Genomic DNA, 24,649 nt, shown 5'->3' on the forward strand with positions numbered 1-24,649 from the left:
CATGCATCTCTGCAGCAGCCTGGATAGAGGTGCCATGGGCTTCACATCATAGCCCAAGAGGTGATAGGTACATCTCAACACCTATAGGAAAAATATTCATGCTTTTTATGGATAAAATGAACTTAGGTCATGAAGACTACTATAGTAAGTGCAAACTTCAAAACATCTTCCTTGAAAGATTATCCTTTTTTTTTTTTGATCAGTGCTCAGCCTAATATCTTTGGTGATATTTTTATTTATTACATTATAATCTGGCAGGGAACTGGTAGGCCACTTGCAAAAATGATAAATCAGAAATACCAATCTTGTTCTGATTTGCAGCATAACAGAAAACAGCAGCTCTGTCCCATGCTACTCCCCAGTGATTTACATCAATATGTGCCAGTGATGGAAAACATGGCCTGCCTGCAAAGCTACAATTAGGGCTAGTTTCCATGGACATAATCAGTTGAATGGAGAAAGACAAAAAAAAAGAAGAAAGAAATCTAATAAAGGGAACAATATAAAGTAACCATTATAAAGTAACTGAGGATTTTATATGCCAAAATATGAATTACTTGGAGATATATGTTTCTACGGGCAATTTTTGTACTTTTTTAAAAATGCTTTAACAGACTATCCAAGTTGAAAAGTTCACATTTATACAGGAATAAAAGAAAAATCTGAGGAAGCCTGAAGTTTATAAATAAAAGGCATGACATTAATATGCAGTTTCAAGAGTGTTCTCTTTTGCCGTCTTCTACTTTAGATAAGCAGAGTTACACTCAAAGGAAGTACTATTGAATAAATACAGGAATAAACCGCTGAGGAAGGCAGAATATTAACAAAGATCCAAAAGCTGCTGTCACTACATCAAGGGAGGGAACATTTTGACAAGTTTATTCATGCCAATAACCACAAGTTGCCTTTTTTAACATTCAGGTTACTAAATTTACTTTATTTTGTTTCTTGCTGACTATAGCAAAGGGGAATAATATTTCACAATAATGAAACAAAATTTTGATTCTTAATTTTAGGGACCTCTAAATTTGAAAGCTTTGACATTCTGCTGTCAATAATTCTTGATATATATCACAATTTTTACCTCCTAGGTTGTATGCCCAAACTTGAAAAGTGCTAAACGACCTCATGCAGACTTGAAGTACCATCACTCTTCAACAGACAGTTATGTGGAAGTGTAAACATGATGTTTACACATGGCAAGAGATATTTCAATTGCCAGTGTTAGGGGTATTTACAGTCAGACACTGTGCTAGCAGTGTTATTTCTTAGCCTTCTGTTCTTCAATGTCCATGCCAGCAGAAGTAAAGAGAGAATATATTTCAATAATCTCTCCTTTGCTAAGTTGGCTTAGAGATGTGTTTGTCTTGATATTTTTCTTTTCAAACACTGAACTCCACTGGGATACTTCCCACACTTTGAGTTACAGGGTTAGACTTGTATGTGCCTCCAGTTAGGCAGCTGCAAATTTCTAAACCATTAGAACTAGCAAATCTTAAAGGCAATAGTTTCTGGGAAGGAAACATGAACTATAAAAATATCTTTAATGATTTAACTGTATCCTGTGCAATACTATATTAATCTATGTTAAGGTACAGCAGCACAGATCCAGGTTTTTACAGCTTGTTATTCTGTCCCCTAGTTCCCTTTATTCAGGCAGCTTTGACTGTTTATGAAGAGACAAACTCAAAAGATAGGTATAGCCAACAAAAAATCCAGAAGGCAATCATGCATTGGATAATGCACATAAGAGATAACTAGGATATGAGGCAGTAAGCAATAGCATTAAGTGCAAGGCTAAGCATCAGCATGTTCAGCATCCCCGCTAAGACACCCAGTAGGACATTGTTGGCCAGGCTGTCATCTGTCAGGTGGAAAGTATTAGCCTTTGCTGCTGCTTCTGGAAGGAGGCTAGTCCTTAGTGTCTCTAAGTTACCATCTTCCATCTCACTGTCTTTTTCCATAAGATTCTATAACTTTGTCAGTGTTTTACTCCTTGAATCCTTCAATTGTTACCCATGCCAATGATCTTACTTCTGCCTTCAATTTTATCTTATAATTTGGCTGATTCTAGTCTACTTACTTTCTCATAGCTCTTTCTCATAACTGAACATTTTCTTTAAAGTTTGAGCTAAGGTTGCACAGCTGGGCTTTATCAAAACTAAGCCTGGGATAACAGGCAGCTGAACTCCTGGAAGAAGAATCACAAGCCAGGGGAGGAGGAAGAAAAAGTCCAGTGTTGATGGGATTGTACTACACAACTTTCCAAGGTTTTGAAGGGACCTCTGATTCTGAGCTGGAGATGACAGTGCTAGCTAAACTTTGACCAACCAAATATCTAGGAGTTAGATCTCCAAAATCAAATCAGAAAAAAATTTCCAGACATCTACAGTCAGCGATTTCTCTTTCTGAAAGTAGGATGAATGGATGCTCACAAACTGTTATTGTGCATCCACCCAGAAATCCAGGAAAGACAATACTACAGAATTTTAAATTGTAATAAATATTCCTCCACAGTTGAGGAAGAAGCCAAAATGGGTCAGTAGTTAGGTAATTCTGCAGGACATGTAGACTTTCATACTTAGTTCCTGGCTCTTCCCCAGACCTTCCTGTGCAATTTAAAGCAAGGTATGTAAATGCCAAACTTGGACACTAAAATGCCTTGAAGATGGATATATGATCCCAGTAATACCAGTTTTTGCATACAAGACTCCAAATTAGATCATAAAAGGTTATAAAATCTGCGTGGAATAATATCTAATCTAAATCTCCCTTGATACAATACTAGGCCATTCCCTCAGGTCCTGTCACTGGTCACCAAAAGAGAAGAGATCAGTACCTGTCCTTCCTTTTCCTCTCACAAAGAAGTTGTAACTGAAGTGAGGTCTCCCTTCAGTCTCCTCTTCTCCAGGATGAATAGATTAAGTGCCCTCAGCTGCTCCTTATACAGCTTCCCCTCAAGGCCCTTCACCATCTTCATTGCTCTCCTTCAGACACTCTCTAATAACTTAGTATCTTTCTTATATTGTGATGCTCAAAACTGCACACAATATTCAAGGTGAGGCCATCCAAATGCTGAGCAGAGTGGGACAATCCCCTCCCTTGACTGGCTGGTGATGCTTTCCCTGATGCCCCCCAGGACAAGGTTGGCCCTCCTGGCTGCCAGGGCACTGCTGACTTGTATTCATCTTGCCATAGACCAGGACCCCCAGCTTCCTTTCTGCTTTCCAGTATCTCATTTCCCAGCCTGTACATATATCCAGTGCTGCCCTGCCCCAGGTTCAGAATCTGGCACTTGCTCTTGTTAAACTTCACATGGTTGATGATTATCTGTCTCTAATTTGTCGAGGTCTCTCTGCAGGGCCTTACTGACTTCCAAGAAGTCAACAGCTCCCCCCAGTTTTGTGTCCTCTGCAAACCTACTTAGTATCCCTGTGTCCAAGTCATTTATGAAGACATTGAAGAGCATAGGACCTAAGATGGAGCCCTGTGGAAACCCACTAGTAACCAGCGGCCAGTCTGATGGCCATTCAGTATTACCCTCCATGCCTGACCCATGAGACAGTTGCTCACTCATCAAATGATGTGTTTATATTCAATCATGGTCACTGCGGTCTGACGGCTGATGCATTTTTCAGTATACAGTCATTTGCTAAAACACAGGAATAGTCCAGATAGCAGATTGTTCACAGACTAATGCATAACATATAACCTGAGTGCCCCCACTGTTGGCCATAATTTAAACAAAAAGAATGAGACATCTACTTACTACTAAATGTGGTGATTTTGATACATTGGTTTAAAAAGAAGACTTGGCTTATTAAATTTAGTCTCACACTAAGTTAGGGGCTGCTTGTGAATCGCAGCTGACTCATTTGCCATGTGAGGAAGAGTTCAAGTCCTTTTCCAGATACAGTCTGAAACATTTGTTAACTATTATTTTTTGAGAATGATGTAACTTAAAGAATTAGCTGCAACTTTATCATCATGGCATATTTTCTGACTTGCACCCCTTTGCAAATTACACCAGGCTCATCAATGGCACCTGTGTCCTTTAGAAAGCTATTTAGAAACCTAGCCCTCATTAATTTAAATGGGAGCTGTACTCCTCAGTGGCCATTTGGTGAGTGGGTGAGTTAGGGGTGATGAAGTCATGCCTAAATTCCCTTGTAGACCTAGCCTTAAATTTATAAAGAAAGCGAGTAGAAAGAATTTAGGTCAGGCTTATAGACCAGAGCAGACTTAACAATAAAGTCACTGATAACATGTGAAGTGGTTTAATCTCAGCGATAATGTTTTTAACATTAGTTAATATGTCAGAATTTTAAGAACTCATTTTTTATTTTTAGTTTCCTAAACAATAGAGGAATCTTACTGTAGTCTTACATGCCATAAAAGAGCAATAATTTATATGCAAGGTATGGTTTTCATTCTACCTGCTTTTCCAAGACTGCATTGAGTCCCTTCTGAGAATAGCCAGATTTAAAATAGTGCTACACTTTACGACTGTTGTTCTACACTTTATGACTGTTACTCTAAATCACATGCAATTAAAGCAGCCACAAATATTAGTCCTTTATTAGTCCAAATGTTTCCTTTGGAGCCACAGTCTGGGGATTTCTGCACAGACCTATGCAGCACCCTATATATGAGGGTGAAGAGTGAGCAAATGACACTGAAGTAGTCTGAAAAGGCACTTTACTGTCTTTGCTCCCCCTTAAAAAAAGATTCTGGTCTTCATTTGAGAATGTTTGTATTTAAAATTTACTCCTCTTGTGCAATCTCTATTAATCACAAGAGAGAAGAAAGGGAGACAAGCAGATGTAAAAAAGAAGGCTGTGAAACTTGGTGGAACAAATGGGATAATTTCCAATTTCTTTACTAGGTGTTAGACCAGACCCAAAGGAATCACCAGCTGAGATCCAGTCTGCCTGCAACAAATTCATACCAAGGGTTCAGGCAGTTTGTCAAGCACCACTACCTGCCTAGTGGAGGGAAAACATCTGCAAGAGTCTCCAGAGGAAGAGGCTGCCTGCCTGCCACAACACCCAAACTGAGTACCTTATCTTCTTTTCGGGCAGAGGGTGTGTGTGTCTCCAAGATGCTGCCTCCTCTCTCATTAGAAGAGTCAAGAGATTTCTTTTTTACCATCACCTCACTACATACTGAACTAGATGCCAAGGCAAGGTGACCTGGTTTTCCCCATGAGTAGCTTTCATGAAAATTGCTCTTATCTGTATTAGAAGGGCTCCGTGTCACCACTGTCAGATGGGATTCCCACGCACAGAGTGTGCAAGGTCTAAGTACAAAAATCCTGTGGAGTTAGAGGTATGAACTACTAGCCACCATCATACCGGTGCTGGGTCCAAACAGACACTTGTAATTTTAATATAAAAATATGTAAATACAGCATTAAACAGCTGGTGAGGATAGAAAGGAGAAGGATCAGTGTACATAATTCTCTCTAACTGCACATCAGCTGATGCTGTGCTATTTTCCACAACATTTGCTATATTTCACTTAATCAAAAAGGTGCTTCAGGTTTTCTTACATTCATGTGAGTTCTTACATTACTCTTACACACATCACTTATTTCCTGGTATTTAGTGTAAGAACACCTCCAATGGAGGAGCTGATGTACATGTTGCAGATAGGATGCTGGCACTCTCATTAGAAAATTATCAGTAATAGAATAGATAAATCACAGTGCTGGACATTTCTAACATGTTAATAAACACCTACAAACCTCTCAACACTCCTCCAGGTCTGATCCCAAGAAACTTCAAACACACATGCGCATGCAAACAGGCACACTGAAACACAGAATGTGCTGAGTTGGAAGGAAACCATAAGGATCATTGAGTCCAACCCTTAGCATGCATGCATGGTGGGACCATCCTCAAGAGTCCCACCTTGTGCCTGAGAGTACCATCCAAATACTTCTTGAACTCTTGTCAGGCTTGGTGCTGTGAACAATTCCCTGGGGAGCCTGTTTCAGTGCTCAGCCACCCTCTGGGTGAAGAACCTTTTCCTAATACTCAGCCTAAACCTTTCCTGACACAGCTTCAGGCCATTCCCTGTGGCTCTGTCACTGGTCACCACAGAGAAGAGACCAGTGCCTGCCCCTTTGCTTCCATAGCAGTTGTAGGGGCAATGAGGTCTCCCCTCAGTCTCATCTTCTCCAGGCTCAACAGACCAAGTGACCTCAGCTGCTCCTCATACAACTTCCCCTCAAGGCCCTTCACCATCTTGGTTACTCCCCTTTGTACACTCTCTAACAGCTTAATATCTTTCCTATATTGTGGCACCCCAAACTGCACACAATATTCAAGGTGGGGCCACCCCAGTGCAGAGCAGAGCAGAGCAGGACAATCCCCTCCCTTGACCTACTGGTGATGCTGTGCCTGATGCCCCCCAGGACACGGTTGGCCCTCCTGGCTGCCAGGGCATTGCTGACTCGCATGCAACTTGCCATAGACCAGGACCCCCAGGTTCCTTTCCATGTCACTGCTTCCCAGTATCTCATTCTCCAGTCTGTACATACATCCAGGGTTGTCAAATCCCAGGTGCAGAATCCAGCACTTCCCCTTCTTGAGCTTTGTATGATTGATGATTGCCCAGTCCTCTGATGTGTTGAGGTCTCTCTGCAGGGCCTCCCTGCCCTTGAGGGAGTCAACAGCTCTTACCGGTTTTGTGTCACCTGCACATTTGCTCAGTATCCCTCCCAGTCCTGCACCCAAGTAAATCATGAAGATGTTGATGAGCGCTCAACCATGAGGGATCTCCAGTTGTCCCCACTTACCCCTGCTGCTCTCTGCAACCCACTGATACCTCCTCAGGTGGGGACATGCCACTGGGGTGGCCTTCCATGTCACCTGTCTGGCTTAGTAGGTGCTGGCTGCTCTGTGAGGAGCCAGATCTGTCCTGCCTGCCTGAGGTCAGGGTGCTGCAGGTGTCTCTGGAGGTGGCACATCAGCTTATGTCTACTGCTGTTTTCCCATTACAAATTGAGATCCTTAGTTTATATTTCCTTTCAAGCTGATTCTTTGTTTCAAAAGTCTCTTCATAACTCCTTGGTTGCTATTTGTTCTAGTTTCTGGTCATCTACCTCTTCAACACTACGAATTTTGGAGTGGTTATCTGTGTTCAATCCACACACATGCTATTTACAGCCACGTGCTTATCTTAGCAGAGGGGGTTATCCAGGCCCTTTTCCAATTGTGCAAGCACCCCCACAGTGGGCCAAGGATTATTTCAAATGGATCATTTGGGATGCAGTCATCCTGTTCTGGAGGGCAAGAGCAGTTAATGATGTCGACATGAACTCTCACATGTGGATTGGGCTCAGTGCCAAAGAACTATTGCAAGCACCTTTAATTTACCAATACAGATGAAGCCAAGATAATTCTTGTGGGAAATGAGCAAGCAAACTTTGAGCTACAAGCAAGATGCAGAGTCAAGGTCTTGATGTGGGAGATAACTCTCCTCCAACACTCAGTGAGCTAGGATTTTTGTTGTCTCCAGCATACCAATAAAAACAGCCATAAATTTCAGAGCTTAATTCTGACTTTAGGTTCTGACTTTTTATTCTCATATGGGGCTCAGAGACAATGTTTTGGTTCAACACCACCTGTAAAACATTGCATTAACTTTATGTCACATGAAATAAAAGGTAAATGTCTTTTGATCTTGGTCTATAGCCAGGTCATTAGAGGTTCCCTCCCCAGCCTGTTGGGCCTGTGCATGGTCTCACTAACTGTGGAGCTGATTGCAAGACTTGATTGCTTATTCCAAACTGATAAGTTTCTTTCTAAAGCCTTTCTTAAAGTGATAAATACAGATGTTGAAAACTGGGAGGAGTAAGTTTTTTCTCCCTTGGTCTGTGTTTATAACAGCTACTTCTCTGAAAAACAGCAGAGGACAATTGATCTCAGAGTGGGCAGGGTGGAGCAGGTACTGTCAAATTTCTATAGAAGCCTCAGGTTTTTTGCTGCCTGTTTACTCAGCATTGAAGATGTCTGACATAGTTTAGGAAAGGTATTCCCCAATCTAGTGTTCCTCCTGAAGCACTCCAAACCAGGAAAGGCTTGCTCACTCTCCCTTCCCCCTCCCTGTGTGGCAGGATGGAGAGGAGAATTGGAGGCACAAAAGGTAAATATCACAGTTTAAGATAAGAACAATTTACTGGAAATAGCAGTGGAATAAGTAAAAGAAACCACAACAGCTCCAGTATCAGTAACAGAAGGAACCAGCACCACCTGAGTACTCACTTGATGCTATGCTTACTCGACCAGAAGAGACACCCTCCCCCATTCCTGGAAAATGACACGAGGTGGTATAAAACAACCTCTGGGTCCTAGCCATGCTCCCTCCTGGCTACTGCAAAGATTAACCCTCTCCTGGCCAAAACCAGGACGACATCCCAACAATGTAGGATGAAGATAACCCTGAGACGCTGTTTTTGTTGCTGGCACTGTCCCCATCAGTTTTTCCTTTCAAGTGTCTCAGGAACTTGTCTCTTATTTACACTTTGGTGCTTAATGAAGTAAAACCTTCTTGAGCTGGGTTTACATGAGGTGGAGCACAGACTCCTAAAGACTTTATTATAATCTTGAAATAATCCCAGCAGATTATGGGTTAACTCAGGTAAACAAACAGGGAATGCCATCATCTAAAATGGAAAAAGTTTACCTTTGTAAGTGAGACATAAGAACCAACCCAAAGAAGAATTTGTAATGATCAAAGACTACATTACAACCAATTACAGAGAAAAAAACAATACATCAAGTCTTTCATTCCTCATTCCTTCACATTAGTTGATATGAACAAAAGCCACTCGGTAAAAGTCAGACTGTTTTGAAGTCCACATTCGAATTAGGAAGCACCCCCCAACACAGTAACTTTGTTGTCAAGTTTTGAAATTAAAGGAAAGCTAATCAGGCACACTGAGGGGCAAAAGAAATGGCAAGACAGGACTGTGGAGAGCAAAGAGCAGGAGAAAGTACCTGGACCTGAGGGAGAGTCCAGGGCAAATGAAGGGAGTAGTTGGGTAGGAGAATGAGTTATGAGCTAAAGACTTCAAGTTTTCTTTATTCTCTGAGGCTGAAGCAGGGAAACTTGGGGGCATGGTAGTATACATATGAAAATATGGTCTTCTAGGAGCTGATATTTCAAGTGGAGATCACATTGGTGGCTGTCTAGTACCTTCAACGAACAGTATCTTTTAAGAAAGAAAAAATCCTATTTTGTGGAGATGAATGGTCCAATGAGGAGTTAAATGTGGTAGCACTGATTCACTGTTTGTATATTCAACTTGCCAGTAGTTGCAACACTACATTCTCTGGAAAGTAAGAAAAAGAAAGAAAAATCCCTGCAGTATTTTTTTCTCATAATGTGCAGAGCATGATGTCAGCCTGGCAGAGGAATTTAAAAATAAACAATAACACACATTTTTACCACATAGAAAAATATCACTTGCAAAGGCAATAAAATAAAGGATGTAATGTTTTGTCTCTTACATTCTGCATGACTGAAAAATAAATGAGTAAACATTAGCAAAGAAGACACTTTCTGCAGAACAGTGCAGGACATTTATTTTGAACATTCTTTGCACTAGCCTGATCTCTTTTCCCAGCACATGAGCCAGGCAGCCCTCATAAAGGTGTTTCTATGAGGATGAAAAAAACAGAGGGTACAGCATAGCTGCCTTCCCCCCACTGCCGCAACATGTTATACTTCCCTCCAGTGATAGAATACACTATTTTAACCTGTATTTCAATAGACAGCAACTTTTGTTTGTGTGAGGGGAAGGACACAGATGAATTTTTTCAACTCGTAGAATTACATCTTTTTAGAGTAATCTAGTTGGAAAACGTTCATGAAGCTGAAGCTTTGACAAAATCTTGTTCTTTCACTAGTGCCTTGTTTGGAGTAATATTGTCTTCAGTAAAGTTTCATGGAAGGTAATTCTTTTTATATAGAGGTCTGAAGGAGAAAATTTAGATCTTAAATGTCTGATTTTGGTTTAGATGTTTGTTTAGCAGATGCCTCCATCTGAATTAATTATTTACATTCTTTTTCAGACTGAGGAAGACACAACAAAATAAAAGTAGTGAATTTCTCTCTGCATGGTGGAGAATGAGGTCTTATCTGAGAAAAATTTCAGAATCTTGTACTTTTTGTGCATGAACTAGGGTAAGAGAGGACTTGAAATAAATCTGGGTTCTGGATATGTAACTACATATTGAAAATTAGCACTAGAGTCTCAGTGCCAGCTCAGTTTTGAAGAAGGACATGGATTCTAACACAAACATTCATACATAGAGATACAATTATGGCAAGTTAATTGTGTCCCAGAAACACCCCCTTTCTGCCAAAAACCATGTCTGATTATAAAGGGAGACACTAGTTCATATGAAGAATCTACCTTGTAGGAGTCTAAAGCAGATTAAATAAATTCCACACTCTCTCACTACTTGTTTTCAGTGTTTTAGGTACCAGAATGGAAGACATCATTTCCTGCCGATGCTGAGATGATTTCCCCTGAAAAATCTACCCTGAACAGGGTATTGGAAAGATTTCAGTCTGATTTTGCACATCAAAGACAATTTGATAAATAAATCCTTTTGCCCTGAGAACAAAATATTTACTATAGCTATCTTTCCAGAAGATTTGGTTTGTATTCTAATATACTAGGAAAATATTTTCAGAAACCTCCAAATGAGTGGTCAACATACTCAGGTCACCTCTTTTGTTGACTGCTTTTCACAAAGCTGGATGTTATTTAATTCTTCAGGGTTTTTTTTTTAATGAATTTCATTAATTACTTATTCTTTGCTGTGAGAATATTTAAGACTTTTACTTCTTTAAGGTGGGATCATATATGATTTGCTTATTTTAGACCCTCTGAAGTGGAGAGCTCTAAGGCTCATCGGATTCCTTCCACAAATCAAATTTTTCCTCTTTCTTTGCTTTTTTTTTTCTCCAGAGTTTCTAGGTAAGGGTCATGAGGTATCTATCTGAGTTATGGTATGGATTCGAATGACTGTCAGGCTGAAGTACTGTCTGAAACTAAGTGCCACAGGAAAGACCATATATAATGTGAGAAAACCTGCATCACAGAAAGAGCGGATTCATTTCCCTTCTTCAAGGCAGCTGATCACCAGGCAAGCCATGAATTCCAGATTGTCAACTCCATAACAAAGGAGCAGAAGTTAATTGTTAACTCGGAAGAGATCTGAACGGCAACCATCACCATCACTAAAAATTACTTCCACCAGTGCATTTATCTTTGGGATTACATAGCATGCCTTATGGATTACCATTTAATCTCAATGGCTTTCTTCCATGCCAATTGTGCCAAAATTTCTGTCTAGGTTTGACTGTCTGTATTTGGATGATTAATGTTAATAGAGCTCCGAAGAGTGAATGACGTGATGGTAAAAAATAAAATAAAGCAATATCCCAAAATGACTTTCAAGACTGATGAAAAAAGGAAAGTTTTATCATTTGCATATTTACTGTTACATCTACTTTCTGAAGAGGAAAGTGCCAATGCCAATAACAAGTTTGCTAATTACTAGTTAGGCCTTAGCTTCAAGTCTTTAAGTAATGTTGAATAATCCTTTGGTTCAGTAAGGAAATTTGCTTAGACACATTTCTCCAAACTGCTGCCAAAGGCAATGTCTGGTTTTAATACTTGAAAAATAAACCAGATTTGCACTTTTAAATGACCACAGTTTTACAGCTCCTTTTGGGCTCCTATGTAGCATTTGACATTATCCCACTTCTTGCTTTCTGCTTCCAGCCTTCATGCTCACTCATCTATTCTTCAGGGTAACTCTGAAGATCACAGTCTTGGGAGAAAATTACTGTACCATTTTATGCACTTTGATTTAATGTAGCAGGAGGCAGAAGCAGCAGGGTGGTGGTGCTTATTGCAACTAACATGCATAATTAATAGGAGACACCATCGCTTTGGAACTGAACAGGCTAGTTTCAGTCTGAAGTGAGGATCACAGAAGAATGATGACATCTAATAAAATGACTTCTTTTTATGATGGTCTACAGCTGTATCCATTGAGTAAAAATCAATAGATCACACCGTTCTGTGCATGTTCTTTACTCTTCTCCAGTTTTGGTGGCAGTCTTCGGCGCAGTCCTAAACTATTCACATCAGCTGCTGTTAGAAAAATGGAGATGAATTCTCACTTGTTTTAAAGTTCAGAATGTCAGAAGAACAGATATGTTGCTTTGAAATACCACATTGACTTATAAAATACTGCTTGAGGTTTTCTCAAGCAAGAAAGATAAGAGCAACATGTTTCCTCGGGAGAGAAAGGCTGTAATTGTTAAAGGCCACAAGCCACTTTTGGTCTCTCTGGACTGTTTTGGTGCTTTCTTTCCCAACAGTTTTCTGTTTCAAATAGTCCTATTTTTTGAAATCTGTGAAACAAAACAAAGGTTTAAGGAACATCTTAATAGCATACACATTCAAATTTAAAACTGAATAAGGAAATACCACTTATATATTCCAGTCAAAGTGGTATTTCAGAATTTTTCCTGAATATGTCCAGTTCTTTCAAGTCTAAACTTGATACAAGGTGGTTTGTATTATATTTTTTTTCAAAATGGTTTTCTTACCCCCAACAAGGACTCTCTGGAAGTACTGATGGTGAAAGCAAGAAGATATAATATCCTAAGAATGGCTGTAGTGAGTCAAAGGTTCATCCAATCCAGTGTCCTATCACCAAGAGTCATGGTAGAGCATAAGACAACACAGCTCTAGAAATACTTCTCCAGAGTGTTCTCATGGCCTTCTTTTGCTTGTGGTTTAAGGACTTCTTTAGCCAGAAGTAATGGTTTTGCTTTTCATGACACTGACTCATTGTGGAACTCCATAGCTTCCATAGCTTTGTCCCTGAACTGGCAAACTCTTAGCATCCATAATGTCCTGCAACAAAAAATGCTCACCTGTGTCTCCTGGGAAGGCACACAACTTTTTTTTTTTCAATCTCCCAGCTGGGACCACTGACATAGAAATGTCATGAATAAGAAGCATAAGACAACACTCTGTGATGGCTCAAAATGCCATTGGCAGTTATTGGCCTGTCAGAAATTGTTTCTCTAGAACAAATGGGAGATAGTTTCTTGCTATAGTTGCATCTGCCCACATATTCAGGCTCTGGAGACTGTAGCAAGACAGCAATGTACAGACTGTAAATTTAAATTCTTCCTGTAAACCACAATTATCTTGAGAATAATGTTTTATCAGAAAGTGCATTTTATTTTGTAAATGTCAGAGCTCAGAAAATAGAAACAAAAGTAAATACCACCATTTTGTTACTTGTTCCTAGCAGAATTTTTAATGGTCTCATGGGAATCTAGAAGGCAGAAATTCCATTTTTACAAGAGCCTTGGCCACCTCAAATCTGAATGTTGTTCTGCTGGTCATCATTAATAGATTAATGTTTTACATATTTCCTGATTTGAAAAGTGAAATCACAATGAAATACAATATTAGGAATAAAAAAAAAAATGTCGGGGAACAGAATTCCCTCAACCCAGCTTGACATTCCCACTTTCTCTGATATTTATGGATCATAAGGTAAATGTCTATACATATGGGCTGCCCAAAAACGCAAAGGCAATTGACTGGCATCTCAAAGAAAAGGACATGTAGAGGTGGTGCTTAGTGGTGGACCTGGCAGTGTTAGGTTGATGGTCGGACTTGATGTCAAAGGTCTTTTCCAACCTTAATGTTTCTATGGTTCTGTGATAAGTAACTTGAAAGATTATAGGATGTTGCCCCAGGGGTGAAATTTGAGGACACTACGTGCAGCTAAGAAAGGACTTGTTTCCTTCAATGACAAGGCTTATCTGTTCTTGGCAATATCTTGTATGGGATGGCCTTCAAGTGTCTTATTCTTCTGTGCTCTTAGAGTTGCCCTTTGCCAGCTTCTCAGTTTTTATCTTTACTCTTCAGAGATGTGACTTACTAGTGAAAATTTGGTTCAGCCATATATTTTTAAACAACAAAGTTGCATGTAAATTTGCCAGGTTGGGCCTATTTTGACATGGGATTGTGCTTTCTGCTTCTATGCTGTTTACCATTATCATATTTCAAGGCCAAAAACAGTTGAAGGGGAAAGAAGAAAATCTGTCTTCTAAATATACAAAAAGTTTCATTTCACAAGAAAATTAATTGTATATCTTTATTGTTATTATTTTCCTTTCCTTTTCTGTCCTATTTTACCTTTTTTCCCTACTGCAGGGAGAGTGAAGGAACGACTGAGGTGTTTAGCTGCCTAAACCACTACAGAAAAGTACATTGATTGATGTTGTCTGCTATTCATTAGAGCATGCTTGGGTTTTGGCCTTACCATCTGATAGAAAGAGAACAGAGACTTGTGTACGTTTCCTATTTTATGTCGTATAGCACTGAATACTTCAGATCTAGCATTTTAGTAGGATTCTTTCCATAAAACTTTGAGTACTATAGACAATTATGTGTGTCTTGAAAATTTACACTGTTGAGGAAAAGTTGAGTGGGGATGCTGTCCTTAAAGAGTAGGTGATCACTGTTAGAAAGCAGTGTCCCAAATGATGTCTGTACCCTTTGTCTGTGTTCATCGAAGTGCAATTTTCTAAAATAATTTGTCTTGAATAACCATCTGAGCCTTTCTGAAGAGTCATATGCAAGTGTATTCATACTTCTCACATATTTGTGCTACATCCCCATATATACAGCTGGAACAGCCTGACTTTGCCTTCTTGTACCCCATTCAGTATTGACTTATTTACCTACCAATTAATCTTTACTTTGGTGACGAGCAATTAGTGGTCTGGAGTGCTGCAGCACCCATGTGCTAGGTCTGAAATGTTTTGTCGTATTTGGGATTTTCTAGGGCTATATATGCAGCATTTTAAAAAATAACCGTTGATAGCTCTAGCTTTTCTGACGCAAGAGCTTGAAGTTGAAGTAGCAACAACAACCATTTCCTGTGGAGAGTCTATTGTGTTGGAAGGGCGTTTGGGCCTCCAGCTATCTGTTCCTGTGACTGCTGCATATGGAAGGAGTGGCAAGGAGAGAGAATGAGACCTGAGAGAAAACATTCTTCCCTTTTTGTCAGAAACACCTCCAGCCCCCATCCACACCGGTGTGCCAGAGCGAAGACTGACAGTGCTATCACTCCAGTCTCCCCAAACAGTAGATCATACAGTAAAAAAATGCAAGTGTAATTTAACATAACATGCTGCCTGGGCCTGATCCAGCGTGGAGATAGAATTACCTACCAGCTCTGCAGCAGGAAAGCCCTCCCATCACTGGCAGACAGCTGGAGATAGCTAGACATGCAGCTGCCTGTGTCTTCTCTAGTTCAGGGACAGAGAAGGGGCTCTATCACTGAAGCCCTAAGCATCTTGCAGCACCATGACCACCTGCAGTCTCTGAGCAGCTTGAGGCATGGTGCACTTCCTAGGCAATGGCACTGGCAGCACTCACAAATCCCGTGGCAAGCTTGGGGGTGCTTTCCCTCTGTAATTTAAACACTTTTTTTTTCAAAGATGAAAGAATTTAAATAGAAATCTAGTTCAAGTTAGAAATGTGCTCATACATATATATAGATAGTCTAAACCATGCACTTTCTATTGTTCCTTTTTTATCCTCATTTTTTGTCCCCCTGTTGTTTCCAATTGGAAATGGACCAAATTGTGCTCACATCTGTATATGGAGATCAATGCATTTAAGTAAGCTAACATTTCAAAATAAGATAAACTTTCCCTGTTTAGATTCAAAGGCCATTTAGAAATTTGGCACATAGCGCATTGTTTTGCCCCAGCCCTGTTTAGCATCAAGCCCAGGGAAAGCCACAGTGACTCTATCTAAGGTTGTCCTTCTGCTTAAAGTTATGCAGTACCTGTAGAGCAAGCTCTGAATCTTTGTAGTTAACTTTCTTTTATAAGGTGAAATAACCATATAATTCTATAATACTTATGACAGTAAGCTGAAATTAGAGAAAAATATTGCTGAATAACTGGTTGCAGTTAAGTAACTTTACATAGCTAGTAGAATTTGTTGAGATTGTGTGTCAATCTAGGCAATTGCTCCTCCCTGGAAACAGTATAATTAAACTCTCAGTTTGGAGGACAGATGGATCATGTATTTGCATTGCAATCATACAAAAATAATAGCTACATCCATGTATGGAAGGTATACTGGGTAATCAGTTCTGAAGTCTTACCAGACATGAGTATTTGAAGATTGCTCATATAATACTGCTGTTCTGTAGCTGAAATCCTAGAAAACCTAGGTTCTCTAGGTTTCTAACAGCTTCTAACATCTCCTGTATGTTTGGAAAGAAAGAGGAACTCATTCCTTCTGCATAAGAACATAACCTTGCTCTTTATTATGAATCAGAAAAAGGTTATGTCCTGCAGACATGATTACATTTCACTGCTTCCTTCATGTTTTAGTCCTAGATAGCTGAGAGAATGTAGATAATGGATGAGATTCCCAAGGTTCATATGTCTTCATAAAGATGTGAAAAACAATATTACTGTACTCAGGATGACAGGGCTGTCTTAGTTTGAGAGAAACCAAAATGTTTACCAAAACCAGAGGAGATGATTTGTCCTCAATAACCATGTTACCCCTTAATAAATTAAAAAAATGAAAAAACAAAACTTTTAATTAGAAAATGTATATAAGAAGGATAACTGTTCTTAACTGTTAGAGATATATATATAGATATATCTATAAACAGACCAGAGAAAACTACTCCTCCAGCACCAAAAAAACACAGCTCTCAAAAACTGTATGCTCCTCCTGGTACAGTTATATTTATGGACAGTGTCAGTGTCACACCTTGGCTGGCTGCGAGGTGAATTCTCAGTCTTTTCCCAGAGAGGCGGAGACAAGGGGGGTGTAGGACTCATGTGGTGCAGGATGGAGACTTTCCCATGGGGGAATAGCAGACTTTCTCTCTTTGTCCTTTGTTCAAAAGAAGGAGATGCTGGGAGTTGAGGATTGGTGGTAATTCCCAGAAATCTCCTTGCAGTTGAAGTCGGTCCCCAGGAAAAAGGTCTGTAGTGTGGCCCAAACCAGCTGTGACCCTCCTCTCTCTCTCCTGTCTCTCTCCCTCTGGAGCTCAGGTACGTAAGGGTGCCCAGAGATGGAGCAGTGGGGGATGGCGAAGAGCCAAGCCAGAAGGAGCTCTCACCAGCTTAGCAAACAGTGGCTCTCCCCTAGCAGCTGCCCAAAATGAAGTGAAGCCAGCACTTATGAAAAGCCTCTCCCCCTCCCAGGTGCATTGAGTCTGTTTTCTCACCTCCGCCCCACCATTCAACTACTCCTTTGTTCTCAGAGCCATCAACCACTCCTTTGTTCTCAGTCCTGGCACTTCAACTCCCAAAACCTTTGTGTTGATAGGGTGAGAAAAATTCCCTGTAGGAACCCTTTGACAAGGGCACAGTAATTTTCTAATTTTAAGATGTTATTATAAGAACTTAGGCGTAAAAACAACATAATTACCTCTTACTCAAGCAACTGCTTCTCCTTGGTCTTCTACCTTCTAGATTTTGTTCCCTCATCTCTTCTCACTACATTTCTATCATGGTCAATGCTACTTCTTACCTCTGTGTGTGAAGCCAGTTTTTCTGGATGGCAGTAGCAGCAGAGATGGTACCAGAAGACTGATTCCTCTGGAGCTATCTTTTCACAGGCCAACCTAATGGATGCTGTTTTCATGCAACTTTTCCTGTGGGTGTACTTGGATTCCCCCACACCACAAGCCTCTCTGTGCAACAGGAGCATTTTGGCACCTGCCAAAGCAAAGCATTTAGTTTCATTCTGTTTGTTTTCTTGCCATGCAGACAACAAACACAACCAGAATGCTTTTGCATTTTTTCTATGACTTCTGTAATTTGGCATAAAATCACATTTAGCCTCCTCACTTTTACATAGTCAGACTGAAATAACAAAACTTAACTCTGGGACTTGTAAGAAGATAAGGCTATAGGAATATAACAACAGGGGTATAACTTCTCAGCTTGGGTACCCCTTCCACCAAAATGGGAACATTTCAAACTTCCAGCTAGAGAGGAAAGATTTCCAACCATTCTCAAGCCTGAGCCATTCTCTGTCTACCTGTGCAGGAATTGTATGTAATCAAAAGCTTACCTTCAATTCTATCTCAACAGGTTTTAAAATTATATTGTCACTTCCTTTCCTTTTCCTCTGTATTACAAAATTGTTACTATTATTAATATATAAATATGTAAAATTATTATTTAAATCTATAAAAAGCAGAAACACTCCCAGAAATCACTGCATTTGCAAGAAAGAACATTTCCATAGAAGATTTACATATTGATTATGTAAAAGCTAAATTACAACTCTAAATGATTGTGAATTTCCTCACATAGGGAAAAATAATATTCTTCCTCTATAAATTGTTAATTGCCCCAGAACTTGGTAGCATTAAAAGTCTGTGAATTGCAAAGCAAAATCAGGCTGTTTCAAGGAAAGAGAAAACATCCTAAAGTAAGAACTTGAAATGTTAAAATACTTAGGAGAAACATAATCTGGAGAACAGAAGGAAAGACACATCAATTTTAGAGAGAAGAGGAAATCTTCAAAGGTGAATTTAGATACAGGAAAGAGGTAAGTGATTGTGTGGGGGAACAGATCTGAAAGATTTCAGGCATGGATTTTCCTGGCACAAAAAATATTTCAAATTGCTGAATTTCCTTTCTTCTGGACCTGCCAAATCCAAAGCAGATAACTGTAACCCTGTCCTTTCCTGACATTTTGGTGTTGTGGTAGTGGCAGTCCTATCTATAGGTTGTGAACTGGGAAATCCAGTCTTTCAATGATCTAGGAGGAAAACTAATCCAAATACCCAAACTGAAATATGAATGCAGAGAAAATTTGTTTTGTGACTACTTGATCTTTCTGGCTGATGCCGTGAAATGACCCTTCCCCTAAAAACAGGACTCTGAGCGCGTTAGTGTAGGGTAAGATAAAAAGTAAAGGTCCTTTAATATCACAGGGCCTACAGCCCACAGGAATACGTGATGACATGCATGTGTCCTAGTTCTTGTTTCCATGGCTTTTATAATAAGATCCCTCCAATCATTGCTTTACACATTTCTCAGTCCAGCCCCAGTCCCACCCCTGGACCAACCCCTGGAATTGGGTCTGGGGTCGTCAAGACTCTCTGTCTTCATCAATTCTTCTTCCTCGGGCACACAAAGGTCTCTTGGAGCTCATCCAGTTTTGACTTCTGGGTCACTTTGACCTGTGTTTATGTTTTGTTTTGTAGACCTTCTGATATCCTTCAGCTCTACTTTGGAAAGGAGTCTAAACAAGATTAATTAACTAGAGGAATTTGAGCTCCCTGTTCTGGGACAGGGGTAGTGATAGAAAGGCATTAAACTGTTAGAAATATTAACCCTCTAAAAATCTACAACTGCTGTGTTCCTAAAATCTACAAAATGTGAAAATCAGAACTAAAACCCTTTGGCAACAGGCTCAGGGTAACATCACTACATCCCTTTCATGCTCTTCATTTGGGTTCCTGAGTTAGTGGTCTCTGCACAGAACTGAAGACCTCCAAGTTTTACTCCTAACAGTACTTATTGGGGTTTTTTTCATTTTCTGGCCTTAATTTTACTTTTATTTTTCCATATGTGAAACTTCACTTAGATTAATTCCCAGACTACCAATTATTTTTCTTATCAAGATGTCCTTTTTTTTGTAACCATATGAAGTATGTTTTGGTAAATAAATTACCTCACACTAATTTTCTAATATTTTTTTCTTTTACATTGAGTTTCCAATGAGCAAAGAAAAATTTCTAAGATAGCATTTTTTCAAACAAAAAAAAGAAAAAACTCATTTCTGGTCTTATAAATAGGGAACACCAACATATTAACACATTTTGAAATGTTTCTTCTGCAAACACTGTTAGCAAGAGTGCAGAGAGATTATACATCTCTAAACATTCTAAAGGTGAAAAAGAATTTTTAAAAGTTGAAACATAGCAGCTACACATAACATTTATGATAAATGTATACCTTTGCTTCATGTATAATCATATAAAATAACCTGCAATTGTGTTAATGTGCTGACATTTCTTTCTTTTAGCAGGACAAATTAGTATGCATTTATTTAACCTGTCATTACATCATACTGTACATCAGTCACTATGCAATTTCAAAGGTAATGGTTACCATGTAATACTGACAAAGCCACTGTTTGGCTCTTCTAATTGGTAGTCAGTAAAATGCATTTTCCACATGATGAAGGAAGTAGCCAGCAAAGCAGTCAATGCTGCATGAGATTTGCCAGAACAAAGATTAGTTTTAGAATCCTGCATGAGCTTGAGCATACAATAGTGTGTCTGTTTCTTGGGGGTTTTTTTTAGTTCTGTTACAAAACTCCATAGAGTGAATTCACCAGGGGAGACTACCGAAGGGAAAAGGAGAATATTTTGGGACAGAGAGGGGAGGAAAGGGGAGGAAAGAAATTCAAAGGATGAAATTTGCCATGTGTAAAGGACAGTCCAAGACCCATGTCAATCTTAAATCACATTATTTTAATTTAAACCTCTTCTTCTGCAGCGACTCTGCCATTGCCTAACGTTCCTTGACAAAGCTAGAGATGTTAGAACCAAAATGAGCCATTACTAAGCTGGACCTGAGGCAACATGCAATCAGGATATCTTTTGCATGTACATTTATCTCTCTCCCAACAGATGAAGACAGACTACCTTTAACTAACAGTCAAACTCAGAGTCTTCCTTGAATTTGCTCCTGCAGACAGATAAATCCTCTTGGAATCAGTTACTTTAAGCATTTGTGGGGATTCATATTCAGACCTTTCACACATACAAGGTAACTCACTGGGAATAATTTGTAATGCTGTAAAATGTATTGAAGAACTAGCTGCAGGGAGGGATTTGGTCATTTGTCTTGAATTACATTAATTAGTGAAATTTATTGTTGCTGCTGTGACTTCCATGTTTCGAAGAGTAATTTTTGTCAAATTTCAGAAGTAATTAGGAATCTGATTTCTAATACAAAGTCTGTGTTGCAAGCCTAGTTGGGTAAGTCTGATTTTTACCTCTTGCTGCTCTGTGACTCATTGAGCCCAGCACCTCTATCACCCAATGTCCCATTACCAGCAAGGCGTTTGGAAATCTTCCATAGGGATTGGCTCAGCTTCCCAAAGGAGCAGGATGTTGAAGGTTATAAAATAGGTGCACACTGGAAGTGTGGAAGCTGGCATGCTAACAAGAGGGCTTGCTGCTCCTGTGCTGCAGTGCTTTAAAAGACTTCACTCTCACCTCAAAGACTAAAAAAGCTAGGAAGTGTGTTACAGTTGCCTGACAGCATCAGTCACTTATCACAGAGACAAGGTGTAAGCCATGGAGACTACTTTTCTAATCCTCAGACTTTCTATAGTATAAGACAGAGGACCAGTTCTAGTCCTAAAAGGATCAAAAAGGCAGAGCTCAGTTTTCTCCTTGCAGCAAGTTAAGCCTCTACTGTCTCTGTCAAAGTGCAACCTGAGCTCTATCTTTTGGGCCCCTGACCACCCATAGCATTACCCCAATTAGGACAAAACTAAATGATTAGGAAAAGAGAAACACCTCTCATATGTCCCACCTCACAGACTGTGGAAGTGCCTGACTCTAAGAATTCTTTTTAATTGGCCTTTGCTTTCATCTCTCACAGTTTGTAGAAAAGCAAAGAATTGGAAAAGGAGATAGTTTGGAAGATTAAAACTCAGTATTTGGAATTTGTCTAGAAGTAGTCCATATGGATAGAGTTTTTTGCATAGATATTTAGTGGCATTTCATATAATGCATTAAGACTCCATTTTTACATATGCACACTGAAAACAGCGTGTCTTTTAACAACATCAAACCTAACTGTGAACTATTGGCAATACCTCTTCTGAGCTATTTGCTTGAATTATTTCTTCAGTAAATCTTTAGAAATGTCCAGTTAAACAGTAAGAGTCATAAATATCTCATGGAAGCCATAAAATACAACAGAATTTTGGAAGTCATAATTTTAATGGATAAAACTGTGCTATAAAAAAAGGGCCTCTGGGACCGAGGCTAAAGTAAAATTTATCTAACCGAGCTGTGATGCTAATCCATCTGCAAGTGATAAATTATCTTATATCCCAGGTGTGACATATTATCCAAAGGGTACCTAGTGATTAAGGACACAAATGTATAGATGTGGCAGGGGTCCAAGAAAGCCCCAAGCAATTAGTGGTGACTGGAAATTGTCAACAATTGCTCTGAATGTTTGATAGTTTCCTCTGCACTCAGCTTTGCCAAGGTATACATTCCCTAGTGTCTGTGGCTGCATTCTGGGGCACAGTGGCCGGACTCAGCTCTGGGGAGGATGAAGCTCTGGGCAGGAAGCTTAGTCTTTTCAGCAAGGTACTAAGACACTCTCCCAGGCTCCTGCTGAAGTTAGAAGGTCAGGCCAACACTTAGAGGGGGGGAAAAACAACAACAAAACAAAACACAAAAAAACAAACAACCGCGCCCGCCTCCCCCCTCCCCCTCCCCCCCGGCCCTCCCCCAGAATGCTTATTTTAAAGTATAAAAATAGAAATATTTCTGTTTAGTCAGAAACAGAAAAAAACCCCAACCTTAAAAAAAAGTCCTTTCTATTCTAAAGAAAACAAAAGTAATTCTTGGAAATGCTGAATTGCATTGTGGTATCCTTATAAACTGCTGTGATTCTGAAAGGTCTTTTGAAGAGACAGTTCCCATATTTTAACAGCAATAAGATCTTTATCCACAGGCGATCAGGGTATGTTGGACTGGATACCCAAATTCATCCATATTGTTACACAAACTGACTATGTTTCAAACAGTAAAGATGGCAAGCTATTAATCGCAGCAAGCACATTTGTATAACTTGATATCACTGGAGAAACTGGAGACAAACTCCTCAGATTCCCTTATTTACGGGGAAGATGAACAGGATTCAGATAAATGGCTCACACAGTTAAAATTTGAACCTGTGCACTGGAGAAGCCACACTGCTCCCAGAGCAGGCTGCTGCCTTGCCAGAAAACCCAGATAAAAGCTTCATCTGGCTGATAATACATTGATTTCTGGAAGATGTTGACTGGATTATCAGTATTACTCAGAGGCTGCCATAGGAGCGGTCGAGCAGAGACATTTGGGGTTGCTGTCATCATTGGAGAGCCTCTGGCATGAAGACGGATGAAATTCACTTGGTGAGTTAGATGAAGCCTTTGTATTTGACACCTGTGCTCTGCTTCACACCCAAGCCCACACTGCTGCACAGAGCCAGGTCACATAGCAGCCATCTGAAACCCTCCCTTCGCAGCATGTTCAATATGAGCCCACTCAGTGATGTAGAGGGCTGCTGCAGTACCTGGTGCAAGCAGCACCTTGGTGCTTATCCCCTCTTTTTACTGGTGCTATTGCCTAGTTCTCCCACTTAAACTATTGCGTGGAAACATGACAGCTGTGGCACTCCACATGTGCATTGGCTGTCATAGAGCATATTGCAGAGGGTACTGTCTAAAACTGGTCCTTAGCACTATTATTCCTAAATCTACATCTAACCAGAATACAGAAGATCTACCAGCTGTTTCTGGAACCCAGGGAAAGGTTGAAGTTCACAGGCAAGACATATCATCTGATGTTATGAACACAGAAGGAGATAACATTGCTTACCTGTATGGCTAGATGGGAAGTTGGCTTCCAAATAGAATTGAGAGTGTAAGTTTTAAGTCCTGCAACAAGGTATTTTCCACCCTTGATAAAGGATTAAGAAGTCTCAGAAGATCCAGGATAACACAGTCACTCTGAAAGTCTCATTTGACCTTTCGGATTTCCCCTCAAACTGCCCATGAGCCTGTCATGCCTCACAGCCTAGGCATTCCTCACCTAAACCTCTGGATCTCTTCAGATCCTGACTTAGTCATGTACAGCTGTGCTGACAGCCCAGTCAATGCCTGAACTACTGTCAATCTGGCAGCTGTTATTCTTCATATGCTTTTCTATTGCTTTTTACCTGATATAAGTTGGTTCCTGTTTACACTGCAGTATACTATATACCCAATTGGAAGATGTGCTGGTTTAAAGGTAAACTATCAGGAGAAATGAACTCAACACAAAAGAGATTGTAAGTCAGAGTTACAATTTAATAAAAATATTACAATAAATACAATGGCACAAAGAGAGATTGGGTTTAACTCACAAAATCCAGAAATATAACACAACCCCCTGGGGCACAAACACAATGGTGTTTGTTGACCCCTGTGCTGAGCCACAAGTGGTTCCCGAGTCCAAAGTAAAAGGAAGGGAAAAAACCTGTTGATGCAGATGGTGGTTGCAGTCTGGTTGAGAGTGGTGGTCTCCTCCTGTCGAGATTCTAGTCCTCCTCTGGATCCAACAAGTGGGTTCTAGAGGTCCCAAACCCCAAGATTATATACCCTCAGGTTCAGGTGGAAACACCTAGTACCTCCCCCAGGGCAAGGACTTCCACAATAGGTGATTTAACTCTGTGAGTCATGGGGTATTTGGAATCATTGATGGACCATTAGCAGACACGCCCCCTCAGGCTGCTGTGGAGGTGCTAACAA

This window comes from Pithys albifrons, chromosome 2, assembly GCF_047495875.1.
Source record: "Pithys albifrons albifrons isolate INPA30051 chromosome 2, PitAlb_v1, whole genome shotgun sequence".
NCBI lineage: Eukaryota > Metazoa > Chordata > Aves > Passeriformes > Thamnophilidae > Pithys > Pithys albifrons.